Source organism: Hyla sarda, chromosome 5 (assembly GCF_029499605.1).
Source record: "Hyla sarda isolate aHylSar1 chromosome 5, aHylSar1.hap1, whole genome shotgun sequence".
In the NCBI taxonomy this organism is placed as follows: Eukaryota; Metazoa; Chordata; class Amphibia; order Anura; family Hylidae; genus Hyla; species Hyla sarda.
Window position 1 is genome coordinate 162,685,701 of NC_079193.1, and position 21,456 is coordinate 162,707,156.

General features: G+C 46.2%; 1 protein-coding gene across 9 annotated transcripts in view; it reads right to left on the bottom strand.

Annotated features, from left to right (window-relative positions):
• Positions 1 to 21,456, bottom strand: part of ULK4 (unc-51 like kinase 4) — an 819,452-nt gene that overhangs the window by 789,076 nt on the left and 8,920 nt on the right. Inside the window, exon 1 of one of the 9 annotated variants that reach the window (XM_056520597.1) lies at positions 9,959 to 10,046. The exons of 7 other annotated variants lie outside the window; for them this stretch is intronic. The gene's annotated coding sequence lies outside the window, so the exon portion shown is untranslated. Of the gene's footprint in view, positions 1 to 9,958; positions 10,095 to 21,456 lie in introns of those variants that run through there. One more of the 9 variants, XM_056520595.1, reaches the window with a different exon arrangement.

Consider the following 21,456-nt stretch of genomic DNA (forward strand, 5'->3'; position numbering starts at 1 on the left):
TCCCTTATACCAGTATGGATTTTTGCCCATACCGCTATACCGGTCGAGCCCCTCCCCCACCCTCCGAGTCAATAAAAAAAATTTAACTTACCTGTAATGGGGGTGGTCCGGGCCATCCATCCTTCCTGTAGTGTGCGGCGGCATTCCAGGTGGAGGGTGAACCGTTCCGGGCTGTCCTTCTCCTGGGGTCATCTTCTTCACTCCGGGCAGGCTCCAGCCTAGTACGCTGCATAGACGCCGCTACGCCGTGACGTCAGGTGCATCGCTGCGCACGGGCGTCACTGCGCAGCGGCGTCTATGCAGCGTACTAGGCCGGAGCCTGCCTGGAGTGGAGAAGATGACCCCCGGAGAAGAAGGACAGCCCGGACCGGTTCACCCTCCACCCGGAATGCCGCCGCACACTACAGGAAGGACGGATGGCCCGGACCACCCTGACAGGCAGGGGGAGAGAAGCGGGTGGTGGCGGCGGCCTATGGCACCGCAAAAGCCACTGCAGTGCATTGATTTAAAGCACCCGCTGCAGCGGTGTCACTAGGGGGGGGGGGGATAAATAGCCGATAACTTATACCGGAATATCGGTATAAGTTATCGGTTATCGGCCCTAACCTCCACCGATTATCGGTATCGGCCCTAAAAAAACGATATCGGTCAATCCTTACTGCTAACCCCCAAAAATGTGCTATTGGGTTGGAAGAGACCAAATACATTGGGTATGTTATTGAACATGGAGTTGTCAAACCCCAGGTAAACATAATAGAGGCCATCTGGAATTGGCCCCGAGCTGTCACTACCCAACATGTGAATTGTTTCTAGGAAAGGTGGGTTACTATATGAGGTTCATGCCCCATTTTTCTACAGTGGTTGCACCCTTAACAGACCTCCAGAAGGGACGCAAGTCTGTAATGGTACGGAATGAACAGGCAGAGGCATTTTCCGCTTTGTGGGTCTCCGGTGTTGGTGACACCCGACTTCAAAAGGGAATTTGTGGTACAGACCGATGACTCTGAGGTAGGTCTCGGTGCTGTACTCTCCCAGGAAGTCAACGTGGAAGAGCTTCCCGATGTCTCTCAGCCGCAAGCTGACCCCCGCTGAGACCAGGTAAAGTATAGTGGGGAGAGAGTGCCTGGCCATTAAATGGGCACTCGAGTATCTCCGCTATTATCTGTTGGGGAGGAAGTTTTATCTCGTGACGGATCATTCCCCCACTTAAGTGGATGTGCCAAGCAAAGGACAAAAATGCCAGGGTCACCAGGTGGTTTTTGTCCTTACAGAATTTTAAAGTTTAGGGTTGAACACAGGGCGGGTCTGTTGCTAGGCATAGCTGATGCCCTATCACGAGTCTACTTTTACACAAGTATTCACCCCCCTCAGGGTTGAACAAAGGGGGGGGGGGGGGAGATATGTGAGAAGGTAAAGGGCATTGTGGTTGATGGGCGCTATGTGTCACCAAGGCTCCTGGCCTTGGTGAAGTAAGAGCCGATAATTATCCAGTGTCTGTGCTGCAATGCAGACTGACACGGTTGCTATAGTATGGTCCGGGATGGCTCTTACTGGAAATGGTCAAGTGTTGGGTGGGGGCCATTCCCCACAATCCAGGCAGCCTTTTGTTGGCCTTAAAGGCAGCCTGCTTCACCAGCTGCAGGGGATTTGCTAGTAGCTCACACTGCCAGAGAGAGCTGAGTGTGGAGTTCTTCCCTGAGAGTTTGGAAGCTGGTCAGCTGAAAGCCTGGAGGCCTGGAAGAGACTTGCTTGATGCCGAATGGCATGGACTCAGGTGTGAATAAACATCTAAGGAACGCAGGTGGACTTGTTACTTTTTCCTTTGTTCGGCATTTAAGACTGTTTGCTGTATGGCTAGTGTGAATAAAACACTGAACTTTGATTTGAAAAGTCCTGTTTCCGGGCCTCTATGCTACAACCGCACCTGTCTGCAAGAGCAAGCCAATAGGACAGACAAGTCCAAACAGGTACCGGATCCCAACAGTCAAAACTGACCAGATGACTCCGTGAGGAAACATTCTGGAAAAACTAAGTGACAGAGAGGGCGACAAAGGGAACCCAGCTGAGGCGTCAGCCCAGCCAAAGTTAGACGGTGCCAGAACAGAAGGCACGGTCTGAACGTGGGAGGTCGTACAAGCACAGAAGAACCGACTGTCACTAAGCAGGAGGATCTACATAGTCGACAGTCCACCAAGCTACCCAGCAGCGGATGGAAATGAAGAGAAGAAAAATAGAAGGGGTCATAAAAGGCTCACAATACCTCCCCTAGAGCGGAGAAATGCAATGACCACATGAGAAATAGTAGACAACCTACAACACCCGCACGTACGCCAAGGGAGCGAACAACGACTACATGAGTAATCGTAGGCATCCAACCGTCATTAGTAGCAGGTAGCAAGACCACAAATTCACTCTGCAAGGAAGAAAGAAAGATGAAACCCACCGGAGCAGAAAGCGTACTTAGCTCACCATTATGCCTCTGCTGAGAAGGGGAATGTGAAGACTGGACTAGCCAGAACCAGAATCAACAAAACACTGACATGAATTCACCCTCGCATCAAAACTTTGCGAAAAACTACATGTATAAAATAGATCATAAAAAGATGGTAAAATAAAATGTAATATGTATGCGCCATATACAAATAACCACAAGCATATGACTATAACCAGTATCAGACAGCGAAATGCCCAATGTAAAAACGTCTATAAGCCACAGTATTGCATCCAGCACCTCAGAATTCAGCGAACGTTCTCTATGGTCTCATTCAAACCATGAGGCACTAATGTAGACATCTTAAATATCCAGAATGACTCACGATTAATAAGTCGTTGATAACAGTTTGGAGTGCCCTTGGGTACTGTTTCCAGGATGATCAAGCGTAAAGATGAAATATCATTTTTATGAATTAAAGAGAAATGTCTAGAAACACTGTGCAGTGCCAAGCTATTTTTAATATTAGATCTATGCTTGCACATCCGTGAAGGCAACGTCTGTATAGTGCATCCAATATATTGAAGGGGACAACTACAGAATAATACACTGCATATTGGGTGTCGCAATTTAAGGAATGCGTGATAGAGAACTTTTTTTTGTTTGATACGATTCAAATACATCTACATGGTTACCAATCAAATTGCAACAAAGGCAACGTTTTTTGTTGCATGGAGAACAACCTTTTACCATAGGGGTTGGAGCTAAAATGTTCTGTAAGTTTTTAGATCTCCTGAAAGCTACACCCGGGGTACTTGGTATTATATCTTTCAATATTGGATCGCTCTGAATAATATGCCAGTTAGGTTTAAGAACCATTGTTATTTCTTTGCTCCACAGTTATAATTCGTAATAAAATTATATATTAACCTGTTTTCATTAGCATTTTTATTGTGTTTGTTTTTTTCCCTCTCTTTCCTCTCTTTACTCCGGCCGTAAGACATCTTATCCCCTATCTAATGGATAGGGAAGAAGATGTCTGATCGCGGGGGTCCCACCGCTGGGGACCCCCGCAACCTTTCCTGCGGCACCCCGATATCATCAGCCTCCATAGCGGGTCTGATAAATCACGATCACAGGGCCGGAGTATCATGATGTCAGGCCTCCTCCCCGTGTGACGTCACGCTCCACCCCCTCAATGCAAGCCTATGGGAGGGGACGCGACAGAGGATAGTGGAGGACCCGGACCCATGATACTAACGCCAGGCGCTGGCTGTTGGCGAAAAGGGATTGGTGGCCCATACTCTTATGCACCATGCCCTTTAGTCACATTTAGGGGCGATCAGGTAGCGCCATGCTCCTGTCGCCCAACCTAAAAAGAAATACAGGCCCTAACTAGAAAGCAATAATAAAAGACTAGATCTGGAGAGAACTCCAGACCTGTGTCTGCCTCCTACTGACACTAAGCTAAAATGGATTAGCTCAGAGTCAGTGGGCAGGTATATCCTACTGAGAGGAGACAAACTTTTTTTTACCTAGTGGCGGCAGCAGCATATGCCCATGGTCTCTGTGTTCCCCAATGAGGTGACCGAGAAATACTATTTGTGTGGGGAAATTAAAAAGGAAACCGCAATTTTGCTAATTTTGGAGGGTTTCGTTTTCACGCTGTACAATTTACAGTAAAAATGACAGGTTTTCTTTATTCTGTGGATCAATATGATTACAATGATACCAATGATAACATACGTTTCTATTATTGTACTGCTTTAAAAAGAATTCCAAACTTTTTAACCAAATTAGTAAGTTTAACCCCTTAAGGACATAGGGCATACAGATACGCTCTGACGTACTGGTACTTAAGGACACAGGGCGTACCTGTATGCCCGTGTGAATTTCAGTCGAGCGGGGACCGGAGCGGCATGCCTGCTGATATCGATCAGCAGGCACCCTGTGAAAACCCCTGGGGGGGGGGGGGGGGGGGTACTGCCACCCCACCCATGTCAGCGATTGCCACAAATTTGCGGCAATTACAGGTGTTGGGTCCCTGGTGACCCGGAAAAAAAAGGGTGAATGGGGGGTGGGGCCAATCCGAGACAGCGCCATTCACCTAGTGCTGGGCGTTATGACCAAAAATGAGTATCGCAGTATTTTTGTAAAGTATCACAATATTTCACGGTATTTTTTTTTTTTCATGCAGGACTGGGGGTTAACCTAATTTTCTAATAATTTAGACATTACTGCAGTAAATTGCCGTACAGTTACCTATTTTACTGTAATAAGTACTGAATATTGTAGGAAACTATACAGGTGGGTTATGTGCAGAGCATCACCCTGGGAGGACGGTTGCCAACTCACAATCACATGATTTATTCAAGGGTGCAGCAAGGGTCCCCTCAGGTGCAGCGGGGGGGGGGGGGGGGGGACAGGAGCAGCAGGATCAGTGGCAGAAGCGGCGGTGGTCCAGACAGCAGGATACAGCAGGAGGTGAGGCCTGTTCACCTCCTGCTAATGTTTAGCATACTTGTTTTGCAACAGTTGGAGTTCCAACTACAACTCCCAGCATTCCCTTTGCTAGTCTGTGCATGCTGGGGGTTGTAGTTATGCAACAGTTGGAGACTTTTTCTATGAAAAAGTGTGCATCCAGCTGTTGCATAACTACAACTCCCAGCATGCACAGACTACCAAAGGGCATGTTGGGAGTTGTAGCAGTGTTACTACAGCTGTTGCAAAATTACAACTCTCAGCATGCCCTCCGACTGTCAATGCATGCTGATTGTTCCAGTTTAGCAATAGCTGGAAACACATTGGTTGTGAAACAGAGTTTGTGTCCTAACTCAGTGTTTCGCAACCAATGTGCCTTCAGCTGCTGTAAAAATACAAGTTGCAGCATGCACTGAGAGACTGTACATGCTGGGAGTTCTAGTTTTGCAACAGCTGGAGGCACACTGGTTGTGAAACACCAAGTATCAGTGTTTCACAACCAATGTGCCTCCAGCTGTTGCATAACTACAACTTCCAGCATGTATTGTCTGTCAATGCATGCTGGGAGTTGTAGCTTTGCAACAGTTGGAGGTTTGCTCCCCCCATGTGAATGTACAGGGTACATTCACATGGGTGGGTTTACAGCGAGTTTTTCGCTGCAAGTTTGAGATGCGGCAAATTTTCCACCGCAGCTCAAACTCCCAGCAAGAAACCCACTATAAACCCGACCGTGTGAGTGTACCCTAAAAACACTACACTACACAAATAAAACAAAACATCTTGTACGGCACTGTTTCCAAACGGAGCCTCCAGCTGTTGAAAAACAACAACTTCCAGTATTCCCGGCCAGCCAATGACTGTCAAGGCATGCTGGGAGTTTTGCAACAGCTGGAGACACCCTGTTTGGGAAACACTATCGTAGGGTATTTTTGTGGCGGATGCAAATCCCCAATTTAGGCCTCAAATGCGCATGGCACTCTCTCGCTTTGGAGCCCTGTCGTATTTCAAGGCAACAGTTTAGGGCCACATATGGGGTATTTCCGTACTCGTGAGAAATTGCGTTACAAATTTTGGGGGCTTTTTCTCCTTTTACCCCTTATGAAAAGGTAAAGTTGGGGTCTACAACAGCATGTTAGTGTAAATATTATTATTATTATTTTTTTTTTTTTTTACACTAAAATGCTGGTGTTGCCCCATACTTTTCATTTTCACAAGCGGTAAAAGGAAAAAAAGACCCCCATAATTTGTAATGCAATATCTCCTTAGTATGGAAATACCCCATACGTGGGTGTAAAGTGATCTGCGGGCGCACAACATGGCTCAGGAGTGAGAGCGCACTATGTACATTTGAGGTCTAAATTGGTGATTTGCACAGGGATGGCTGATGTTACAGCGGTTCTGACATAAATGCAAAGCAATAAATACGCATTTTGGAAACTACACCCCTCACGGAACATGACAAGGGGTATAGTGAGCCTTAACACTCCACAGGTGTTTGACGAATTGTCATTAAAATTGGATGTGAAAATGAAGAAAAAAAGTTTTTTTCACTAAAATGCTGGTGTTACCCTAAATTTTTCATTTTCACACAGGAGAATAGAAAAAAGCCCCCGAAAATTTGTAACCCCATTTCTTCTTAGTATGAACATACCCCATATGTGGATGTAACGTTCTCTGCTGGCGCACTAAAATGCTCAGAAGATAAGGAGTGACATTGAGCTTTTGGAAAGAGAATTTGGTTGGAATAGAAGAAGTCGGGGGCCATGTGCGTTTACAAAGTCCACCGTGGTGCCAGAACAGTGTAAACCCCCATCCTCCCACATGTGACCCCATTTTGGTAACTACACCCCTCACAGAATTTAATAAGGGTTGCAGTGAGCATTTACACCCCCACTGGCGTTTGACAGATCTTTGGAATCAAGAGACTTAGCACAGCATATTCACTTTCTGTGACTCCACATCCTAGTGAAGTGGAGACACAGACAATGAATATGTAAATTGAGTCCGAAAAGCCCTGCCCCCTTCGCACAATTCTGGGAAACATATCTCAGGACATATTTAGGTAAGTGACCCCTCATCGGTCTCCTGTTCACCCACACTATAACCCTGTGTATTGGGTTTAGTGTGGGTGAACAGGCTGACAGTTTTCCTTTAAGGAATGTAAAATGGGGTGCAGTGAGCATTTCTACAGCCCATTGTTCCAAAAATCTTGGAATCACTGCACCTCTACAACTATCAGCCATTGAAGAGCAAATAACCAATTTATTCCTCAAATGCACATGGCGCTCTCTCCCTCCGAAGCCCTGTTGTATTTCTAGGCAAGTTTATGTCAGCGCTGGGACTGTCGTATAGTAAGACACAGCGGTCTGCAGCGCATGCACCCCTGCTGACTCGCACACGCCGGTAATGTACAAGTTTTCTGGGATTCTTTACATCAATGGCGCACGCATGCGCTGTGGACTGTGGAGGGGATAGGTGTGGTGGTGGCAAAACTCCAAGCCACGCCTATCCGACTGTGCATGACTTTGGCTAAAAGCAGTTTTTGCAGTCATAAAGACAGCGATTACACAATAAAAGGTCTCCATTACTGTGCTATATAGGTTTTACATGCTGTGAATAACTCTAGGGGTAAATATTGATGACAGTAGCGCCTTAATGTGGCATTACAGATACACCATAGCTAGCGGTGCTTTCACACTATAAAATTCATCCGTTAAAAGATCCGTTATAAACGTCCGTTACAAAATCTCATTCAAGTCTATGGGATTTTTGATTATCCGTTATGACCCGTTATAGCCCGTCATGAATAACTGACATTAGTTGTGACAGAAGAATTAACGGAAAATGCACTAATTTTTCTTCCGTCATAAGAAACGGATAAATTAACGTCCGTTATTGAACATTGAAGTCTATGGCAAAAGGATGAGCCTTTATGTCATCCGTTTGCACCTGGTTTATAATATCCATTATTACTTCTGAGCATGCTCAGAAGAGGTGACATCAGAAGACTCCTGCAGTGCTGAGGGACTACTACTACTCCCATCATGGAACAGACTTCTTTCCATGATGGGAGTAGTAATTCCCTGGCTGCAGGAGTCTGCAGACAGCTGGAGAGGCTACAATAGTGTTTGTACTACTACCCCCGATCATGGAACAGAGTCTGTTCCATGATGGGGGTTGTAATACAGGGGCTGAGGGATTGATCGCACCAGGTTTCACTTCTGAGACCCGATGCGATCAGAAGTTATTAAGCAGGGGAGCGGGCGGCAAGCTCCGCAACTCTGCGATGTATGGTGTATTTTTACTTTCATTTTTAAATCCCCCACGGGGATCCCTGAATGCCCGGTACTGAGGAGCCAATCAGGGCTCTCTGCGGGGTTTTTAAAATGAACATTGTGAGTAGCAGGGGGCCATATGTATAATAAAAGTGCTGTGGGGGGGCAAGATATATAGCGCTGCAGAGGGGGGCAGACATATAGCCTATATATCTAGCCCCCCAGCGCATTTATAATATGCCCCCCGCAGCGCATTAATAGAGATATGACCCCCACCAGCGTATAAATATATATACCCCCCGCAGCGCATCTATATACATATGCCACCACAGCGCTATAGCGCTATATGTGAAAAGCATTCTAGCAGCAGCATTGGCCGGCCCGATGTATGTATGAAATACTTTTCATACATAGTGCTGCGGTGGCATATGTATATAGAAGCGCTGTGGGGTGCAGATAATGCTATATGTCTGCCCCCCAGCACATCTATATACATATACCCCTGCAGCGCTATGAAAAGTATTTCTATTAGCAGTGCATAGTGCCGGCAGACGGCTCCAGACACTATGCACTCCTTAAAGAAATACTTTTCATTCATAGCGCTGCGGCGGCACATGTATATAGATGCGCTGGGGGGGGCAGATAACGCTATATGTCTGCCCCCGCCAGTGCATCTTTATACATATGCCGCCGCAGCGCTATGAATGAAAAGTATTTCTATCAGCATCATCGGGCTGGCCGATGCTGCTGCTAGAATGCTTTTCACATATAGCGCTGCGGTGGCATATGTATATAGATGGCTGCGCTGCAAGGGTACATTATACATGCGCTGCGAGGTGCACATTATAAATGCGCCAGCGGGTGGTATATATTTATTAATGTGCCAGCAGGGGTCATATTATAAATGCGCTGGGGACCAGATATATAGGCTATATATTTTGTCCCCCACAGCACTTTTAATATACATATGGCCCCGCTGCCACTCACAATGTTAATTTTAAAAACCCTGCGGAGAGCCCTGAATGGCTCCTCAGTACCGGCCATTCAGGGCTCCCCGCAGGGGATTCAAAAATGAAAGTAAAAATACACCATACATCGCAGAGTTGCGGAGCATGCTGCCCGCTCCCATGCTTAATAACTTCTGATCGCATCAGGTCTCAGAAGTGAAACCGGGTGCGATCAATCCCTCAGCCCCTGTACTACAACCCCCATCCTTGAACAAACTGTCCCATGATGGGGATTGTAGTACAAACACTAATGTAGCCTCCCCAGCTGTCTGCAGACTGCTGCAGCCGGGGAACTACTACTCTCATCATGGAAAGAAGTCTGTTCCATGATGGGAGTAGTAGTAGTCCCGGCTTTGGGAGTCTATAGGCAGAGGTGTACGGCCATACATGAGGGATGTTATTTATTCAGCCGATAGCACCGTTATTATACAGCATTTTTACACAGAAAACGGACGTGTAATAACGGATGAATGCTCATAGTGTGAAAGGAGCCTAACTTAACCTCTGTTTTTAGCTTCTCCACAACTATATGAACCAGAAGGGGGCTCCTCACTGATGAGGTGGGTGCAGTGCACTGAGGTGGGACCCTCACCTATCAGAAGTACATATATCCAGATGGGAACACCACTTTATGTTTACTGACACACAGGTAATGTAGAACAGCAAATGCTGCACTAGAAAGAACTTGCAAGTAACAGTAAACAATGTAACTAACTACAAAGACCTAGAGGAAAAGAGCCATAAAGAAGAATGAGAGCACCCACCTGAGACCCCGCACTGACAGACCCGCTCTGAACTGCTGCGTCCTCTTCACCTGACGTCACGTGTCCATCCCCGGTGCCCACCTAGTCCACGCTGCTAACCAGTGGATGCTTCAGGGCCAACCGTCCTGAGACTAAACTATTACATTCATCGGGGGGGGGGGTATAGAACTGACAGTAAGAAAATCATTTCTTACATTAGCTACTTTCATGCACCTACCCATGTTTTTTTTTATTTCTTTTTTACAGGACTGTTACAGTAAGACCTGGCATTTCCTACGCTTAAGGAGCGTACCCAACACACAATAAAGTTTATACCACCCGCGAATGCATTGGACTGATCCGTTACCTCGGTAACGAATACATAGAATAGAACGCTCGCTATAGCTAAAGTCTAGCCTGCTGAAGGACCTTTCATGACGTTTTCACCATGTGATCGGTAAGGGAGGAGTTAGGCTCTTTGTTGAGTTGCTGTAGTGGTTAGATGTGTAAAGTAAGCACAGGGTGCAGTAGGGTTGTTCTCTCAGATGACTGTATCGGCTGGAGAAGTGTGTGTAATGTGTATGAAGCAGAGCTGTGTGTGTGTGTAGTGTAAATGCAGCACTGGGTAAGTGTAATGTATATGAAGCAGAGCTGTGTGTGTAGTGTACATGCAGCACTGGGTAAGTGTAATGTGTATGAAGCAGTGCTGTGAAGGTGTAATGTGCATGAGGCAGAGCTGTGTGTGTAGTGTACATGCAGCACTGGGTAAGTGTAATGTGTATGAAGCAGAGCTGTGTGTGTAGTGTACATGCAGCACTGGGTAAGTGTAATGTGTATGAAGCAGTGCTGTGAAGGTGTAATGTGCATGAGGCAGAGCTGTGTGTGTAGTGTACATGCAGCACTGGGTAAGTGTAATGTGTATGAAGCAGAGCTGTGTGTGTAGTGTACATGCAGCATTGGGTAAGTGTAATGTGTATGAAGCAGAGCTGTGTGTATGAAGCAGAGCTGCGTGTGTAGTGTGTATGAAGCAGAGCTGTGTGTATGAAGCAGAGCTGCGTGTGTAGTGTGTATGAAGCAGAGCTGCGTGTGTGTAGTGTGTATGAAGCAGAGCTGCGTGTGTGTAGTGTGTATGAAGCAGAGCTGCGTGTGTGTAGTGTGTATGAAGCAGAGCTGCGTGTGTGTAGTGTGTATGAAGCAGAGCTGCGTGTGTGTAGTGTGTATGAAGCAGAGCTGCGTGTGTGTAGTGTGTATGAAGCAGAGCTGTGTGTGTGTAGTGTGTATGAAGCAGAGCTGTGTGTGTGTATGAAGCAGAGCTGTGTGTGTGTGTAGTGTACATGCAGCACTGGGTAGGTGTAGTGTGTATGAAGCAGAGCTGTGTGTGTGTAGTGTGTATGAAGCAGAGCTGTGTGTGTGTAGTGTACATGCAGCACTGGGTAAGTGTAATGTGTATGAAGCAGAGCTGTGTGTGTGTAGTGTACATGCAGCACTGGGTAGGTGTAGTGTGTATGAAGCAGAGCTGTGTGTGTAGTGTGTATGAAGCAGAGCTGTGTGTGGTGTACATGCAGCACTGGGTAGGTGTAATGTGTATGAAGCAGAGCTGTGTGTAGTGTGTATGAAGCAGAGCTGTGTGTGTGTAGTGTGTATGAAGCAGAGCTGTGTGTGTAGTGTACATACAGCACTGGGTAAGTGTGATGTGTATGAAGCAGTGCTGTGAAGGTGTAATGTGCATGAGGCAGAGCTGTGTGTGTGTAGTGTACATGCAGCACTGGGTAAGTGTAATGTGTATGAAGCAGAGCTGTGTGTGTGTGTGTAGTGTACATGCAGCACTGGGTAAGTGTAATGTGTATGAAGCAGAGCTGTGTGTGTAGTGTACATGCAGCACTGGGTAAGTGTAATGTGTATGAAGCAGTGCTGTGAAGGTGTAATGTGCATGAGGCAGAGCTGTGTGTGTAGTGTACATGCAGCACTGGGTAAGTGTAATGTGTATGAAGCAGAGCTGTGTGTGTAGTGTACATGCAGCACTGGGTAAGTAATGTGTATGAAGCAGAGCTGTGTGTGTAGTGTGTATGAAGCAGAGCTGTGTGTGTAGTGTGTATGAAGCAGAGCTGCGTGTGTGTAGTGTGTATGAAGCAGAGCTGCGTGTGTGTAGTGTGTATGAAGCAGAGCTGCGTGTGTGTAGTGTGTATGAAGCAGAGCTGCGTGTGTGTAGTGTGTATGAAGCAGAGCTGTGTGTGTGTAGTGTGTATGAAGCAGAGCTGTGTGTGTGTAGTGTGTATGAAGCAGAGCTGTGTGTGTAGTGTGTATGAAGCAGAGCTGTGTGTGTGTAGTGTGTATGAAGCAGAGCTGTGTGTGTGTAGTGTGTATGAAGCAGAGCTGTGTGTGTGTAGTGTACATGCAGCACTGGGTAGGTGTAGTGTGTATGAAGCAGAGCTGTGTGTGTGTAGTGTGTATGAAGCAGAGCTGTGTGTGTGTAGTGTACATGCAGCACTGGGTAAGTGTAATGTGTATGAAGCAGAGCTGTGTGTGTGTAGTGTACATGCAGCACTGGGTAGGTGTAGTGTGTATGAAGCAGAGCTGTGTGTGTAGTGTGTATGAAGCAGAGCTGTGTGTGTGTAGTGTACATGCAGCACTGGGTAGGTGTAATGTGTATGAAGCAGAGCTGTGTGTAGTGTGTATGAAGCAGAGCTGTGTGTGTGTAGTGTGTATGAAGCAGAGCTGTGTGTGTAGTGTACATGCAGCACTGGGTAAGTGTAATGTGTATGAAACAGCTGTGTGTGTGTAGTGTACATGCAGCACTGGGTAAGTGTAATGTGTATGAAGCAGAGCTGTGTGTGTGTAGTGTACATGCAGCACTGGGTAAGTGTAATGTATATGAAGCAGAGCTGTGTGTGTGTAGTGTACATGCAGCACTGGGTAAGTGTAATGTGTATGAAGCAGAGCTGTGTGTGTGTAGTGTACATGCAGCACTGGGTAAGTGTAATGTGTATGAAGCAGTGCTGTGAAGGTGTAATGTGCATGAGGCAGAGCTGTGTGTGTAGTGTACATGCAGCACTGGGTAAGTGTAATGTGTATGAAGCAGAGCTGTGTGTGTAGTGTACATGCAGCACTGGGTAAGTAATGTGTATGAAGCAGAGCTGTGTGTGTAGTGTGTATGAAGCAGAGCTGTGTGTGTGTAGTGTGTATGAAGCAGAGCTGTGTGTGTGTGTGTAGTGTACATGCAGCACTGGGTAGGTGTAATGTGTATGAAGCAGAGCTGTGTGTGTGTAGTGTGTATGAAGCAGAGCTGTGTGTGTAGTGTACATGCAGCACTGGGTAAGTGTGATGTGTATGAAGCAGAGCTGTGTGTGTGTAGTGTGTATGAAGCAGAGCTGTGTGTGTGTAGTGTACATGCAGCACTGGGTAAGTGTGATGTGTATGAAGCAGAGCTGTGTGTGTGTAGTGTGTATGAAGCAGAGCTGTGTGTGTAGTGTACATGCAGCACTGGGTAAGTGTAATGTGTATGAAGCAGAGCTGTGTGTATGAAGCAGAGCTGTGTGTGTGTAGTGTGTATGAAGCAGAGCTGCGTGTGTGTAGTGTGTATGAAGCAGAGCTGCGTGTGTGTAGTGTGTATGAAGCAGAGCTGCGTGTGTGTAGTGTGTATGAAGCAGAGCTGTGTGTGTGTAGTGTGTATGAAGCAGAGCTGTGTGTGTGTAGTGTGTATGAAGCAGAGCTGTGTGTGTGTAGCGTGTATGAAGCAGAGCTGTGTGTGTGCTGTGTGTGTAGTGTGTATGAAGCAGAGCTGTGTGTGTGTAGTGTACATGCAGCACTGGGTAAGTGTAATGTGTATGAAGCAGAGCTGCGTGTGTGTAGTGTGTATGAAGCAGAGCTGCGTGTGTGTAGTGTGTATGAAGCAGAGCTGCGTGTGTGTAGTGTGTATGAAGCAGAGCTGTGTGTGTGTAGTGTGTATGAAGCAGAGCTGTGTGTGTGTAGTGTGTATGAAGCAGAGCTGTGTGTGTGTAGTGTGTATGAAGCAGAGCTGTGTGTGTGTAGTGTGTATGAAGCAGAGCTGTGTGTGTGTAGTGTGTATGAAGCAGAGCTGTGTGTGTGTAGTGTGTATGAAGCAGAGCTGTGTGTGTGTAGTGTACATGCAGCACTGGGTAAGTGTAATGTGTATGAAGCAGAGCTGTGTGTGTGTAGTGTACATGCAGCACTGGGTAGGTGTAGTGTGTATGAAGCAGAGCTGTGTGTGTAGTGTGTATGAAGCAGAGCTGTGTGTGTGTAGTGTACATGCAGCACTGGGTAGGTGTAATGTGTATGAAGCAGAGCTGTGTGTAGTGTGTATGAAGCAGAGCTGTGTGTGTGTAGTGTGTATGAAGCAGAGCTGTGTGTGTAGTGTACATGCAGCACTGGGTAAGTGTAATGTGTATGAAACAGCTGTGTGTGTGTAGTGTACATGCAGCACTGGGTAAGTGTAATGTGTATGAAGCAGAGCTGTGTGTGTGTAGTGTACATGCAGCACTGGGTAAGTGTAATGTATATGAAGCAGAGCTGTGTGTGTGTAGTGTACATGCAGCACTGGGTAAGTGTAATGTGTATGAAGCAGAGCTGTGTGTGTGTAGTGTACATGCAGCACTGGGTAAGTGTAATGTATATGAAGCAGAGCTGTGTGTGTGTAGTGTACATGCAGCACTGGGTAAGTGTAATGTGTATGAAGCAGAGCTGTGTGTGTGTAGTGTACATGCAGCACTGGGTAAGTGTAATGTGTATGAAGCAGTGCTGTGAAGGTGTAATGTGCATGAGGCAGAGCTGTGTGTGTAGTGTACATGCAGCACTGGGTAAGTGTAATGTGTATGAAGCAGAGCTGTGTGTGTAGTGTACATGCAGCACTGGGTAAGTAATGTGTATGAAGCAGAGCTGTGTGTGTAGTGTGTATGAAGCAGAGCTGTGTGTGTGTAGTGTGTATGAAGCAGAGCTGTGTGTGTGTGTGTAGTGTACATGCAGCACTGGGTAGGTGTAATGTGTATGAAGCAGAGCTGTGTGTGTGTAGTGTGTATGAAGCAGAGCTGTGTGTGTAGTGTACATGCAGCACTGGGTAAGTGTGATGTGTATGAAGCAGAGCTGTGTGTGTGTAGTGTGTATGAAGCAGAGCTGTGTGTGTGTAGTGTACATGCAGCACTGGGTAAGTGTGATGTGTATGAAGCAGAGCTGTGTGTGTGTAGTGTGTATGAAGCAGAGCTGTGTGTGTAGTGTACATGCAGCACTGGGTAAGTGTAATGTGTATGAAGCAGAGCTGTGTGTGTGTGTGTGTAGTGTACATGCAGCACTGAGTAAGTGTAATGTGTATGAAGCAGTACAAGCCCACTCGCCACGACAAGACCACCAATTTAGAGTGGGTTCCTAACGTCCCTAGCATAAAATGGCGCAGCACCGGGTGGCGACCACCACCGCCGCGACACCAGTGTCCACGGGGGGGGGGGGGGAACGACCCACTGGCAGAGCGGCCCCAAAGCCACTCAAACCAGTCTATGGGCCGCAGACACGGCGCCACGGCAGCAGCGGACGCCGCACAGCACCACACCAGTGTGAACAAGGTGCAATAGCTCACTTACCATGCTCTCCCAGTCAGACTGAGAGGCTGCTAGGAAAGAAATGGCCCATGTGTAGCTAATTACTACTTATATAGGGTTGGGCTGAAGCAGAGCTCTGTGTGTGTGTGTGGTGACTATAAAAGCAGAGCTGTGGAGGCGCAAAGTGTATGCAGCACGGCTGTATTTGTAATGCAGTGTTTCCCAAATTCCCAAGAACACTGGTGTAATGTATATGAAGCAGAGCTGTGTGTATGTAGCAGAGGTGTAAAGTGTATGCAGTACGGCTGTATATGTAATGTGTATGAAACAGAGCTGTGTTGGTGTAGTGTGTATTAACCTGTTGGGGACGGAGGGCGTATTGGATATGCCTCCGCGTCCCAATACTTAAGGTCGGAGGCCGTACCTGTACGCCCTCCGTATTTCAGATAACCGCAGCTCGCCAGGCGGTGATCGGAATGGGATGCCTGCTGAAATCATTCAGCAGGCATCCTGTGCCAATGCCCAGGGGGGTTCTGAGACCGCCCCCCCCCCCCCATGTCGGCAATCGCCGATGAATTCACACCGGCGATTTGTCTCGTTGACCCGGAAAATAAGGGGGATCGGGGTTGTCCAAGGCACCCCCAGTCCACCTGAAGGGATAGGAGAAGCTATCGACCAATAGCAGATCAGGGGAGGGGGGATTAAAGTTCGGTTCCCCCACTCTGCCCACCCACTGTTCTCCGGGCAGAGCAGGGGAACCGTCTGTGACCAGCGCTGGAGGTCACTTACCATCGGCGGCAGCGGGCGGCGACGACAGGCTGCTCCCTGGTGCGGCGATGACGTGCAAACTACAGAAGCCGGTGAGTTGCCTAGTAACAGTATATAAAGTGGTCTCTAAACTGTAGCCATCCAAATGTTGCAAAACTACAACTCCCAGCATGCCTAGACAGCTGTTTGCTGTCTGGGCATGCTAGGATTTGTAGTTTTGCAACATCTAGAGGGCCACAGTTTTGAGATCACTGTGCAGTGGTCTCTAAACTGTAGCCCTTCAGATCTTGCAAAACTACAACTCCCTGCATGCCAAAACAGCAAATGGCTGTCTCGGCATGCTGGGAGTTGTAGTTGCATACCTCCAGCTGTTGCATAACTATATCTCCCAGCATGCCCTTCGGTGATCAGTACATGCTGGGAGTTGTAGTTTAGCAACAGGTGGAGGCACACTGTTGGAAAATACTGAGTTAGGTAACAGAATCTAACTGAAGGTTTTCCAACCAGTGTGCCTCCAGCTGTTGCAAAAGTACAACTCCCAGCATGCACGGTCTGTCAGTACATGCTAGGAGTTGTAGTTTTTCAACAGCTGAAGGTTTTCCCCCCATGTGAATGTACAGGGTACATTCACCCGGGCAAATTTACAGTGAGTTTCCTGCTTCAAGTTTGAGCTGTGGCAAATTTTCAGCCGCAGCGCAATCTCCTAGCGGGAAACTAACTAACTGTAAACCTCCGCCCATGTGAATGTACCCTAAAAACACTAAACTACACTAACACATAATAAAGAGTAAAACGCTACATAAACACCCCCTTACACTGCCCCCCCCCCCCCAATAAAAATGAAAAACGTATTGTACGGCAGTGTTTCCAAAACTGAGCCTCCAGCTGTTGCAAAACAATAACTCCCAGTATTACCAGACAGCCACTGACTGTCCAGGCATTCTGGGAGTTTAGCAACAGCTGGAGACACCCTGTTTGTGAATCACTGGCGTAGAATACCCCTATGTCCACCCCTATGCAATCCCTAATTTAGTCCGCAAACGCGCATGGCGCTCTCTCACCTCGGAGCCCTGTCGTATTTCAAGGAAACAGTTTAGGGCCACATATGGGGTATTTCCATACTCGGGAGAAATTGCACTACAAATTGTGGGGGGCTTTTTCTCCTTTTACCCCTTATGAAAAGGAAAAGTCGGTGTACACCAGCCTGTTAGTGTAAAAAAATTAATTTTTACTCTTTAATTTTACACTAACATGCTGGTGTTGCCCTTTACTTTTTATTTTCACAAGAGGTAAAATTAAAAAAAGACCCCCAAAATTTGTAACGTAAAATGCTCTGCGGGCGCACAACATGGCTCAGGAGTGAGAGCGCACTATGTACATTTGAGGCCTAAATTGGTGATTTGCACAGGGGTGGCTGATTTTACAGTGGTTCTGACATAAACATTTTTTTTTTTTTCATTTACACATCCGACTTTAACAAAAAGTCGACAAACACCTGTGAGGTGTTAACCCCTTAAGGACCACGGGTTTTTCCGTTTTTGCACTTTCGTTTTTTCCTCCTCACCTTTTAAAAATCAGAACCCTTTCAATTTTGCACCTAAAAATCCATATGATGGCTTATTTTTTGCGCCACCAATTCTACTTTGTAATGACATCAGACATTTTACCCTAAAATCTACGGCTAATCTAATCTTGTAATTTTGGCGGCTTCTGTTTATACGCAGTACATTTTTCGGTAAAAATTACACCTTATCTTTATTCTGTAGGTCCATACGATTAAAATTATACCCTACTTAGGCTGCATTCACACTTCATTTTTACATTACGGGTGCCGGATCCGGCTGGGGAGGGACAAACCGGGCTCTCCCGTACGGACCAGCTCTCAACTCCATTTAGCATTTGACTCCAGTCAGCTCATTAAAGTAAATGGAGTTTAGCGCTGGTCCGGCTGGGACACCCGTAATGTAAAAACGAAGTGTGAATGCAGCCTTATACAGGTTTGATTTTGTTGTACTTCTGTAAAAAATCATAACTACATGCAGAAAAATGTATACGTTTAAAATTGTCATTTTCTGACCCCTATAACTTTTTTATTTTTCCGCTTATTGGGCGGTATGAGAGCCCATTTTTTGCGCCGTGATCTGAAGTTTTTAGCGGTACCACTTTTTATTCATTTTTTCATGATATAAAAAGCAAACACAAAAAAGGTTATTTTGGACTTTGGAATTTTTTTGCACATACGCCATTGACTGTGCGGTTTAATTAATGACATATTTTTATAGTTCGGACATTTACGCACGCGGCGACACCACATGTTTATATTTATTTTATTTACATGTTTGTTTGTTTTTTAATGGTAAAAGGGGGGTGATTTGAACTTTTATTAAAGGGGTACTCCAGTGCTTACACATCTTATCCCCTATCCAAAATTTGCTTTCCAAAAACCATATGTGACTCCTTCTCTTCTGAGCATTGTAGTTCGCCCGCAGAGCATTTTACGTCCTAACATGGGGTATTTCCATACATTTTTCTCCTATTACCCTTTGTAAAACTGGTAAATTTGGGGGGAAAAACTGCACTCAAGTGAATTTATTTTTTATTTTTTCATTTACACATCAGACTTTAACGAAAAGTCATCAAACACCTGTGAGGTGTTAAGGCTCACTGGATCCCTTGTTATGTGCCTTGAGGGGTGTAGTTTCCAAACTAGTATGCCTTGTTTTTTTTTATTTTGCTGCTGTTCTGGCACCATAGGGGCTTCCTAAATGTGACCTGCCCCCCAAAACCATTTAAGAAAAATTTGCTTTTCAAAAGCCAAATGTGACTCCTTCAATTCTGAGCTCTTTACTGCACTTGCCGAACACTTCACATCCACATATGAGGTATTTCCTTACTCGAGAGAAATTGGGTTACACATTTTGGGTGGCTTTTTTTTTTTTCCTATTACCCCTTGTAAAAATTCAAAAACTGAGTCTTCAAGAACATGGGAGTGTAAAAAATGAAGATTTTGAATTTTCTCCTTCACTTTGCTGCTATTCCTGTGAAACACCTAAAGGGTTAACACACTTACTGAATGTCATTTTGAATATTTTGAGGGGTGCAGTTTTTATAATGGGGTCATTTGTGGGGTATTTCTTAAATGAAAGCCCTTCAAATCCACTTCAAACCTGAACTGGTCCATGAAAAATTCCGTGAAATTTTGTGAAAAATTAGAAAATTCCTGCTATACTTTGAAGCCCTCTGATATCTTCCAAAAGAAAAAACATGTCAACTTTATGATGCCAACATAAAGTAGACATTGTATATGTGAATCATTTGATAATTTATTTGGTTATGTCTAATTTCACAAGCAGAGAGCTTCAAAGTTAGAAAAATGCAAAATTTAAAACTGCAACCTAATGTGGGGAACTATACTGCCAACCTAATGTGGGGGACTATACTGCCAACCTAATGTGGGGGAACTATACTGCCAACCCTAATGTGGGGGAACTATACTGCCAACCTAATGTGGGGAACTATACTGCCAACCTAATGTGGGGGACTATACTGCCAACCTAATGTGGGGGAACTATACTGCCAACCCTAATGTGGGGAACAATACCGCCAACCTAATGTGGGGAACTATACTGCCAACCTAATGTGGGGAATTATACTGCCAACCTAATGTGGGGGGCTGTGCTGCCAACCTAATGTGGGGGACTATACTGCCAACCTAATGTGGGGGACTATACTGCCAACCTAATGTGGGGGAACTATACTGCCAACCTTAATGTGGGGGAACTATACTGCCAACCCTAATGTGGGGGAACTATACTGCCAACCTAATGTGGGGGACTGTACTGCCAACCTAATGTGGGGGAACTATACTGCCAACCTAATGTGCTGGGAACTATACTGCCAACCTAATGTGCTGGCAACTATACTGCCAACCAAATGTGGGGGACTATACTGCCAACCTAATGTGGGGGACTATACTGCCAACCTAATGTGGGGGACTATACTGCCAACCTAATGTGGGGGACTATACTGCCAACCTAATGTGCTGGGAACTATACTGCCAACCTAATGTGGGGGACTATACTGCCAACCTAATGTGGGGGACTATACTGCCAACCTAATGTGGGGGAACTATACTGCCAACCTAATGTACTGGGAACTATACTGCCAACCTAATGTGCTGGGAACTATATTGCCAACCTAATGTGGGGGACTATACTGCCAACCTAATGTGGGGGACTATACTGCCAACCTAATGTGGGGGAACTATACTGCCAACCTAATGTGGGGGAACTATACTGCCAACCCTAATGTGGGGGAACTATACTGCCAACCCTAATGTGGGGGAACTATACTGCCAACCTAATGTGGGGGAACTATACTGCCAACGTAATGTGGGGGGGACTATACTGCCTACCTAATGTGGAGGAACTATACTGCCAACCTAATGTGGGGGACTGTGCTGCCAACCTAATGTGGGGGAACTATACTGCCAACCTAATGTGGAGGAACTATACTGCCAACCTAATGTGGAGGAACTATACTGCCAACCTAATGTGGGGGAACTATGCTGCCAACCTAATGTGGGGGAACTATAATGCCAACCTAATGTGGGGGAACTATACTGCCAACCTAATGTGGGGGACTATACTGCCAACCTAATGTGGGGGAACTATACTGCCAACCTAATGTGCTGGGAACTATACTGCCAACCTAATGTGCTGGGAACTATACTGCCAACCTAATGTGCTGGGAACTATACTGCCAACCTAATGTGCTGGGAACTATACTGCCAACCTAATGTGCTGGGAACTATACTGCCAACCTAATGTGCTGGGAACTATACTGCCAACCTAATGTGCTGGGAACTATACTGCCAACCTAATGTGGGGGAACTATACTGCCAACCTAATGTGGGGGAACTATACTGCCAACCTAATGTGGGGGAACTATACTGCCAACGTAATGTGGGGGGAACTATACTGCCAACCTAATGTGGGGGACTGTACTGCCAACCTAATGTGGAGGAACTATACTGGCAACCTAATGTGGGGGAACTATGCTGCCAACCTAATGTTGGGGAACTATACTGCCAACTAGAGATGAGCGAACTTACAGTAAATTCGATTCGTCACGAACGTCTCGGCAGTTGATGACTTATCCTGCATAAATTAGTTCAGCTTTCAGGTGCTCCTGTGGGATGGAAAA